Source organism: Strigops habroptila, chromosome 5 (assembly GCF_004027225.2).
Source record: "Strigops habroptila isolate Jane chromosome 5, bStrHab1.2.pri, whole genome shotgun sequence".
In the NCBI taxonomy this organism is placed as follows: Eukaryota; Metazoa; Chordata; class Aves; order Psittaciformes; family Psittacidae; genus Strigops; species Strigops habroptila.
Genome location: NC_044281.2, coordinates 55,914,854 through 55,925,560, shown reverse-complemented (window position 1 = coordinate 55,925,560; position 10,707 = coordinate 55,914,854). Strand labels below are relative to the sequence as shown.

The window sequence follows — 10,707 nt, the reverse complement described above, 5'->3', positions numbered from 1 at the left end:
CAGGAGCAGTAGCACTGACTATCGAGAAGGCTGCTGCTTCATCTCGCCTTTCCGCAGCCCCATTTCTGCAGAGGGGGGGATCCCCGCTCTCCTCGGGCCCCGCTGTCCGGGACAGGCCTGTGCTGACGGTGGTATTTCGGGTGAACGTCCCGTGGCTGGATAGGTGCCAGAAGCCAAGCCCATGGCTCCCACCTCCTTCAGGAACAACCTCTCCCCCCTAGGCGAGTGGAGCAGCAAGAAACAGCAACCGCCGCCGAAACCGACCGGACCACCACACAGCACGACGCGAAGCCCCGCCCCCTTCGCTGATGGAGGAGCCAACCAATCAGGCCGCAGGAGAGACTCTCAGTCCCGCCTCTTTCCTTTTACATACAGGCAGCTGAGCCAATCAAAAGGGAAGCACACCTCTCGCTTCTCTTCTGACTCTCGCGAGCTTTCCCAGTCCTGCTCCCGCCCCGCCCGCCGGGTGACTGCGCAGCCGCCATGTTGGTTGCTATGCTGCCAGTGCTCCCTGCATGAGGCGGGCGGGCGGCTGCGAGGGGAGGAGGCTGCTATTCCTCCCCCTTCTCCCCCACAGGCGTTCGCTCACTCGCTTGCTCACCGTCAGGGAGGGCGCTTCTGCAGAGCCCCGCTGCCTCTCCCCTCCCCGGTCCCCTCTGCCTCTCGGCCGGGTGCGCGGGCAGGGCGATTGCCGGTGTGTGTGAGGCGGCCGCGTGCCCCGTGAGGGGCAGACTCGGCCCGGCTGGCGCTGCCGTGCCTGCACCCCGGCTCCCGCCTCGCCGCCCCCTCCGGCCGGTCACTGTGAGGAGAGGGGGAAAGCAGAGGCCGGAGGGGGGGATCCGCTGCTGCCTCCCCGCTCCGGGCTTTCCCGTCCGTTCCTCCCCCAGCTCTTCCCCCTCCTCCCCCTCCCGGTCCCTCGGCCCAGCTGCCGCAGTACGATGTGGTCCTCGCCGCTGCGGCTGGGCGCGGGGCGGCTGCTCTCGCCGCTCCCGAGGCTGCGGCTGGGGCGGTCGCTGCGGGGGAACTGAAGGCAACGAGCGGCGCTCCCGCGCGCGGGGGTGCGGTGCGGTGCTGCGCGGTGCTGCGCGCGCGCGTACCCCGGCGCGTGCCCGAGCGCGGTGCGGGGGGTCGCGGGGCGGCAGCGGCGAGCGCAGCCCCCGCGCCTCTTCCCTCCGCGGTCCCCGCTCCATCTGGAAGGACGTGGCTGTTATATGAAGGTAAGGCACGGCGCGGCGGCCGCCGGGGCGCCCGGGTGTCCGTGCTGCGGGGGAGAGGGGCGGCGGCGGGGGTGTGTGGGGGGGACTGTGCGCTGCATTCCTGTGCTGTGACCCCCGTCCCCCTCCTGCGGTTGTGGGGGCCGCCGCTCCCCTCAGCCTCACTCCCCCTCCCGTAACTTCGCGCACAGGTCGCCGGTGGCGGAGAGCGGCTGTGCCGAGAGCCCTCTTGGGGGAGGGGGAGCGGGTGTGGGGGTGCCCCCTCTGTGTGTGTGTCCCCCCTCTCCGAAAAGAAGGGGGATCGGGAGATCCAGCTCCACTCTGACTCAGGGGTCGGGGGATTGTGTGAAGCCGGCCGCCGGCCCGCGGAGAGGGCTCGTAAACAGCCCTTGGGGAGCGAGCGGCGCGGCCGAGGGCGGCGGGGGCAGGTCGGGGCGGTTGGGGTCTGTAAAATGTGGTGAACTCTGCTGAGTGCCCGAAACAGATTATTGTTTTTAATATGTTTCATATGAAAGTTTGCGTTCCTGTGCTTTCTAGGCACATGTGCGCGTTGCCCTGGTTATGGGCAAGGGAAATGGGTTTGAGTGCTGTCGTTGCATTCCTCTGGTACATTTTTAGTATCTCCCTCAAGCAGAAGGCTTGTATAATCGCCTGTGTCTATATGCGACAGAGGATTTCGGTGTACCTGGGGATGGGTTAATTCGTGTGTACTGGTGCAGCACCAGCTGGAAGAGGAGTAACGTCTTTTTCTCTCAAAAAATCTCAAAGAGCTAGTTGCTAAAACTAGGTAGCTGCCAGTGGAAGTGAAATGTTCCCACCACTTGCCTATTCAAAGAATATATGTCGTTTGGTTGTAAAATATACGTGAATGAACTTTATGCTGCTACTTACACCCTTCCAGGGCTTCAGTGTGGCCAAGCTGTTTGATTATTTTAACTGTGAGATAGAAAATATTCATGTCATTTGTGTATTACAGAAGCGCTAATGGATCTCAGCTGAAGAATAATTGTTACACTACAGTATGCACATACATTTTCTCACCCACGGGGCATTTTTCTTGCCCTGAGCCAAACTCTGTGTTGAATGGTAGGGGGGGTTGTGAGTGCACATGTTTGCCTGCCTGTTACTGGCAAATTGCTGCTCTGTAATGTTGGGAGCCGCTGGTCTGTTCACACACATGCAGAGGTTTATGAGCTCGTCACACCGTGAATGTGCGTTGCTGGAATACAAGAATGGGGTAGATTAGAATTGGTAAAACCATTTTCTTATTAGCTATGTATATTATATTGTAGGAAAGTTTTCCAGTTCATTGCCTAAACATAAAATATTCAGTATTGTAATCTTACGGATGCCATTTTCTTGACAATGGGTTTCTTGCTTCATTGACCTAAAAAGTTGTTTTTACATATTGGCATGACTCTGCCTTTGCACCATGTTGATAAAATATGATTCTGAGTGATAAGCTTACAGATATGTATGTGTGTGTCTATACGTTTCCCAGGCGCGTTTATGCTTTATAAACTCAGAAATGTAACTGTTGGTCTGATTTTTATGAGATAATTTTGTTGTCATTACAGTTTGTGTATTTTTAGATGATGTTCATGTTTTTGTAGTTTTTGTCTTTAAGTTAGATTAAATCATTGCAATACAAATGCATTTTCCTTAAAAGTAGAGATGTATTAATATTTTACCTTTTGGTACATTTTCCTTAGGTTTGCAGTTAAGTTTGTTTGAAATCAGGCTCACCTACTTAAGGTTTACTTTGATGTCAGCTTCTTGTTTGGTAAAATTTTCCATGAAATGTGTTGTTTGTTGCCATGCTTTACAATTCTGTTGTCCTGCTAATGTCTAATTTAGGTTGTACATGAAAGTATTGATTGAACACCCTTGCTAAAAATACTTACACTCTAGCAGCAGGTTGGGTATACTTACACTGTAGCAGCAGGAAAGTTAAGCCTATACTGTTCTTCTGTGACTAGAATTAATTTATTAGCAGCTACATTCGTAAAACAAACATGAACAAAAGCAAAATCCTGTAATCTTAGAAGTAATGCTTATGGCTCTATGGAGTGGATGAGCTCTCTATTAATGAATGGAGTTCATGTAGTACTATTTACATGTCATTGCCATTAGCATATTTGGGATATATTGTAACTTAATACTCAGGGTACATCATTTTGGCTCTGATCCTGCAGTGACCCCTGTTTGGGCAGAGGGATCCACCTACACAAAACTCGCTGCAGGAACTGGAGCTCAGACATTCATTCTGTAGCCATTAGGCCGATGTTTATCATGAGCATTTGCTGTGTGTGAATGTTTTGTATGTTTTGTTGTTAACCTTTGTGTTTTGTGGCATGCCATATAGGCTTGTGTGTGTGCAGAAAGCTGCAGGGTTGGTGCCTAGAGTAACAGCCAAATACAGTAGTGTATGGCATGATTATTTTGTGAAAAAGAGGTTTTGAAATTGATTTCATCTTGTAACTTAGTGCTGCTGAAAGGTCCTGATCAGCATTTGGGAGTTCCATCTCACTAGGGTCTTGTTATCCTTGCTAGGTTATCTTGTGAATGTTTTGTTGAATGCACAAAACCACCTGGAAGTTTTGTGCATTTCTGTATGCTCACATATAAAAAGCGGAATGCATACTCTATAAGCACATTCTGGAGAACTGAGTGGCAGTTACAAGTTGAAATATACTAGAGGAGGAGATACTCAGGATGGTTCATTTAGTCCCGTAAACTAACCTGTACATGGGAAACAAAAGACAGAATGGCTTGCTCGGTCAGTTTAGACCTTTGGATGAGGTAAACGGGTTGGGTTAAGTGTCTAAGGAAAATTATGGTGGATTAAAAATTCTGTTTTAACTTTCCAGCTGATCAAAACTTAATTAAAACAAATAGTAGGTGCGTGCACATGTTTTGTTGTTGAGGTCAATGTTAGATTGATAAATAGCACGTTTCTGTGATTTGTCTTCTCAGATTTTCATACTACTATTAGTTAGATCCTTTGATACATCATGATTCTGACTCATCCTTCCCTGTGTTCTGCCTCCCCACCCCCCAGTTTGGGTGTAAATTTGGTACAAGATCACATGAATCCCATGCCTTCAAATCCTGTTTTTGTGTTACCTCACTTCCAATCTCACCAGTTAGAAAATGGTCAAACAAGAGAATTTTTGAGCAGATGGTTGACTGTGCCTTTTTTTTTTTTTTTCGGGGGCTAGTACCGCACTTTCACTTCGGTGCTGTCACTTTTTATAAAATGGCCAGGCAAAATTCTCATGAGTTTTATTATGCTCCAGCCTCAACAACTGTACAAATGGTTTGTGTGTGTATATAATATGAGATTGTTTATTGTTTGTAGCGGAAAGAGGGAACTGTGGAGGTGGAAGAAAAAGAGGAGGGGAGAATGGCCTGAGCAGGAGGCAAAACCAAAACAGCTCAACAGTGGCCTGGTAACACAACAGCAGGTCTTTAAAGTCTGGGCCAGCTGTTCATATATGCTTGTTTGGGAACAGAGGCTGTTTTTCCTTGGGGATTTGTAATCCACTGAATTAGCACAAAAATAGTTTTATGTAGGCCCTTGAAAGCCTTTAATTTCTAAAATTTGTCAGTTTTCTGGAAGTTTTCTCTAATATGTCATAGAGTTACGTATCTTCAGGTACATATTCAAAAAATCTATTCTTATTTTGAAGGATTTCAGAATTATTAGAAAACTACTGCTGTTTGTCACTTGCAAAATAAATTGCTTCAAGTTTACAGCAGTTAATGTGTTCACAGATGTTTTATTGATGTGTTGACATACCAGAACCAGATGTAGGTTACAAGAATATGATCTTTTTATGGTGATCGGTGTTACAGCATACTAAAGCCTGTGCTGCTTGTTCGCTCGGTATCCCAGTAGTGTTATAGAATATTACAGCTGATAGTCATGTAGTTACTTAGGTAGATTACACACGCATAACTAGATGAATTTTTGTTTGAAATATGAGAATTACACCAGTTTCTTCTTTCTCAGTTTATGCACCCTCAAAAAAGACTTGGTAGGGTGATGCAATTAGACCTCTCTTGGCACATTATTTCTCGAACAAGTTATAAGGTGACTGTTGGATGATAAATGCAATTCCATTTGCATGGTTTATGAGATACTGCCATCTCTACAGTTACATGAGGAAGGGGGAAATGGCTAATATCTATTTAAAAATAAACAGTCTTTTAATTATGAGTAGTTATGATCTGTAATGAGGAATGCTCTAGGAAATATTTTCACTGATTGGGGGAATGAAGTGCAGTTGCCACTTAAGAGTTTTCAGGCCATCCGTTAAATTTTAGAGGAAAAAATTGATAATCCATTTGCTATTGCATGTGTGTTCGTACATTGCCTTTCTAGCCATTCCTTATCTTCTGAAGGGTAACTAGCCGAGAGAATAATGACTGAATTATTCTGCATGACCAAAAGCCAAAATCTTCAAATGAAAATCCAACGTAGTGCTGCTAGAGATTAACATTTTCATACTTGGATTTTTTTTATTAGAATGGTGTAGATTAGATTGAAGGAAGATTTATTCAGTTCTTTTATCAACCTGGGGTTTATACTTTAAAAATCGCTAAGTGTTTGGTATTAAATGCTGAAAACCTTGTTCTAACTGGTGCTTTTTTGGGGATAATGTTACAGTCTGGAGGCCTTAGTTGAATGTAATTTTGTTATTTTGTTTGGTAGTTTTAATAAAGTATTTTTTTTTAATTTTTTTTTTTAGGAGTAGAAATACAATTTGATTTTATGCTGTTAATTTTTTTTGGCTTATACAAATGATCCTCTCTTATTTTGTCTCTAAGAGGATATTAACTTTTAAGACAGTTGGGTGTACTTTAGCTTTTCCGGACTCCTTTGGCCAGTTTATTGCATTTATGTACCAACATCTCTCTGCCTTAAAAAAAACAAACTAACCAACCCAAAAAACCCCACCAACCAAACCCCCAAATAATATTCTGTATCTGTTACAAAAAAAAGACCAGAAATGAGAAACACTGAAACTGAGTGTCTGTTGAGTGCAATGAAAGTTACTTTAAAAATGTTTTCTCAGATGAGAAAATTATTCTAAATCTTGTATATATATATTATGGCATCAGTCAGGTTTAAAGCCAGAAATTGGAACTCTATCTGCAGCAGATAGCTGTCCATGTAAATCAAAACATCAGCTGGTGAAAGATAAGAGCCTGCTGTGTTTCCTTTGTCTCGGAGAGATGTGCTAACATACTTTGTCTTGGAAGAAGGTTAACAAGCAATATTCCTGTGTTTTCTTTAGCAGTGGAAGGTCGTATTTGCAAAAGGGGCAAGCAAGTGGATTTGATACTGAAAAGCTGTGTTTTTAAAAGAAGAGATTCAAGTGTGACATAGCAGAAACCTGTGCTCTGTCTTGGCTGTGCCAGTAGAGATTCAGTAGAGAATAGAAATAGAAATGTTCATTCCTCTGGGTAGAGAACTGACCACCTTTTCAATAAGAACTCATAGAAGTATACTGGTCAGCAGAAGAACAGTTAGTGCTATTAACACTCAGAACTCCTGAGTTAGCATAGCTTTGGATGAACGGACAATTTCGTGAGGATGCCTTGCTTTGTGTTCTCCTAAGACGCGTCAAAGACTAATAAGTTTAAAAATATGTTCATTGTAACTTAAAGCTCTTACCATAACTGATTTGGGGGGGGAAATCAAACATGGAATATATTTCTCCTGGGACAGACGAGGATGCTTCCCAGATCTTACAGCTGTGATTCAATGCCTTTGCTTAAAAAATAATAAAATATAAATAAAGACAAAACCAAAATAATTTAGGAGGAAAATCACATAGTGAAACTGCGGGCTTCTTTGTGGTGTGGTTTGTTGGTTTTGGTTTTTTTGTTTGGTTGGTTTGGGGTTTTTTTTTGTTTGTTTGTTGGTTTGTTTTGGGTTTTTTGTTTTGGGGTCTTTTCCCCCCCCACTAACCTTGTCGGTGAATTCAGAAATGCTTTGGGGGGGGGGGGGGGAATGCAGACTTCCCATGAAAAATTGGCTTTTGAGAGAGTTAAAATTAACATATGTCACTTTGCATTTGTCTGTCTTGATACTTGTAACAAGCTTTTAGTGTCATCTGAAAAAGTAGTGAGACATATTTTTGTCTTTAGATGTGTGAATAGGGTTAAAGATGACCAGTGCTGATGACCAGCAATGTGTTGCATTGTAAGTTGTTTTTTCCCATACAGATTGTGTATGTGCACTGCATATGGCAGCTTTGTGTTGTCTCTAAACTGAATATAGCCTCAGTACTGTTCTCAAAGCATCCATATAGTCTGCCTACTCAGAAAAGGTGTACTTCAGGAGAAGGGACGTGTATCAAATAGTTTGACTTTTTAAAAATAAAATTTTATAGAACTTGGAATTTAGTTTTAAATCACTGTGGCCTGTAACCTCCAAACTGTGAGCTGCTGTTAAGACTTTCCTTGGAAGTGGTTCTTGGCTTTTTTTGGGAGGCAGGCTGCTGTTAGGATTGATGCCACAATCTGTTTTTAGTACTTGAGTGCAAATGAGGCTATGGGTGAGTCTTGGGAATCCTAATCTGCAAGTAATTCCCCATTTACTATGTTTTAGTCTTGTGTGTTGACTTTGTAAGAAGATATGCATCCTGTTAGCTCATCTGAATGCACCTGCTTTCCTTGGAGCTCATCTCTTTAATGTTTGAAAGGACCTTTCCAGATGTAGCGTCTATGAAAAAGGGGCTCGAAAGATCAAAAAGTGACTGCCTCTAAAACTGAAAGGATGTATCACCTTTGTATAAGTCTGGACGAAGAAGACAGGAAAGAAAAAGCGGAGCTGCCCTGCAGTGATTATAAAACATATCAAGTTTTGAAAAACACAATTAAAAAGGAAAGGTGATTGTGGGGTTTTTTGTTTGTTTGGTATCAGCAAATCTCATGACCACATGGGAAGCTTCTGCTGAAGAAACTGTGGAACATGCAACTGCAGGAGGGGGAAACTGAAATATAGAAGTGGCATTACAATGGAGCGTACAGATCAGTCAGCTATATTATGGGGTCAGTTGCACCTCCAAATTATTTGAATATGTTTTGGCTCATTTGGTTTCTGTGAACTTGGATTAGATGCCTGACTTAGATCTTGCATTATAGGGCTAATACAATTGCTTCTAGTTGTGCTTCTAGAATCTCAAGTTCACTGTATGTCCACCTATGTAAGGAGGGACGGAACATTAATGGTGGTAAGAGTTTTTAACTTTTAACTTTAACCCTTCACTTGTAAATATTTTGCTTTATTTTCATTTTGTGATATATTAAAATATACCATATAAGTCAAATTTGTAAACCACTCAGTTTGGAAATGGCTTGAACTTTTAAAACCTTCAGATATTCATATTTGGGACTAAGGAAATAATTTAATTTTGGAGATCTTTGTTGGGAAAGCAAAAGCTATTTTTTGCTTTGCTTTCCTGTGTGATCTCATTTGCTTACATTTTTTTGGCATCTTCACTTACTGGATTTGCTATTACTTTAGAGACTTTAAGGCATTGGTGATACTGTCTTTTCCCTTAGCTCCTAGTATAGATTTGAGTCCTTTGTTCTACGGCTCTTGGATCTGCTGGGGTAAGTGACTTGGTATCTGGGGAGGGGCAGAATGTGGTGGATGTTCTCAGAGTTCTTTTTGTAAAGCACTTTTCACAGTCCCTGGGCTTGCAGAAACTGGATTATTTTCAAATTTTGCAATAATTAAGTGAATTTTATTGACTTGAATAATAGGCATAATAAATGTATTAATTAAAACATCTCTGCTTTCAAAAACATGCCACTTAAAAGGCTGGGATACAGTAAGAAAATGAGGCGTGAGTAACCATTAAGGATATATACGGTTACACTTAGAACAGAATTCCTGTGTAGAAGACTAGAAAATAGACTGAAAATTAACATTTCGCAAAAAGTCCTCTAAGAGGAAATTCCTAAAGGAGAACTTCATTCTTGAGATTAATTAAATGAAAGATTAGAAATTCTCTAGATGGCTGTAAGCTATTTAATAAGACTGAAGTAAGCAATTAAAAGACTCAGTTGTAGTTACCAGCAGAGGCATTGCCTTCTTTTTATGACTCTGGTGCTGCTCCCCCTCCCCATCACATATGCTCTGTCTCCTTTTACAGGAAAGCTGTGTGTGATGCTCATTAATGCTAGATGTTTTCTGCAGAAGAATTTTCATAAAAAGCATCCCTCTCTGAATAAGGGTAATGTAGATGATTACTTCTTTGGCATTGAAAACACATACACAGTCCTGAGAAAACAGAAATAAAAGTGCTTTGTAGGAATTATACTAATGAAATGTATGTGATAGAGTAGCTTGAAAGAGAAAGCTGATTAACATCTGAAACTTCAGCTAACATTTAGCCACCTTTGAATAGAAGTTGTGTTGCCAATAAAGCTATTTTGTCAAATCTCCGGTTTCCATTTCTAAGTCACATTGATGTAAGCATTTTTCAATCCACCTCTTTACAGTATTTCCCTCCCCCCCTATATCTTCCAGACGAACAGATTAATTCAGACTGTTCTGGGAAATGATTATACTTACTCTGGTATCTGCAAAAGGCATTTTTCACTTATGACTTTCTTGTTCATTCTGAATATGTTTTGCATTCTGCTGCACCTGGTGTACCGTGACAATTGTGTGCGCTTTAGCAGTTGTATGCAATAAGCTGGGATGTGTTGTATCACCAGAGATCCATCCCTCGTCTGAGGGCAGTGTGTGATAGCAAATCATGTCATCGGGTTAGGGAAAAAAAAATATATAACTGCAGATTGACACTAGATTCCCCAAGATTGAAGTAGTTGCCATAGTTCAGCAGAATTACTGTGCTACAAGTAAATGAGAAAAATAGACAAAACGAATCCTTACATATACCAAGTAGTGCTAGTATGATAATTTTGTTTCAAAATAAGTTACTGACTACTTAAGTCATTAAAGAGAAGAGCACGCTATTTGTGAGAAGTTTATGAGAAAACAGATGTGGTCTTCAGTGAAAATAAAGATAGACTGATATAGCAGTTCTGAAGGTAAATGTCTTATCGCTATGTTTTTTTCTGCAGTAAACGGAAAGCCATATTCTAAAAATCTGCTTTCCAGACTTATATGACTATAATTAGTACTCAGAAAAAGCCACAGTGAAATCTTTTCTTTTGGCAATGTATAAATATCCTTATTTTCATAATGTTTAAGATGAAAACATAATCCATTGTCAGACTTTAAAGCAAAATTCTAAAAAGGAAGGGATGCCTTTCTTAGTGGCTGTTTATTTCCTTTATAATAGTTCTTTTTGTCTAAGTAAAAATAATAAAGAATGCTGACTAATTATTACTAAAATAAATCTGCCTCTTTTTTTTTTTTGGTAGCTTTCGAAGTGTGGAAATGGGCTTGCAGCCCACTTTGCTATGTACAATTAATAGAAACCAAATTGTACTTTGAAGGCCT

General features: G+C 42.1%; 1 protein-coding gene across 1 annotated transcript in view; it reads left to right on the top strand.

The window, feature by feature from the left end:
* The first annotated feature begins 467 nt into the window (after positions 1-467).
* Positions 468-10,707, top strand: part of PTPN4 (protein tyrosine phosphatase non-receptor type 4) — a 116,758-nt gene continuing 106,518 nt past the window's right edge. The window contains exon 1 of the mRNA XM_030487428.1: positions 468-1,217. The gene's annotated coding sequence lies outside the window, so the exon portion shown is untranslated. The remainder of the gene's footprint in view (positions 1,218-10,707) is intronic.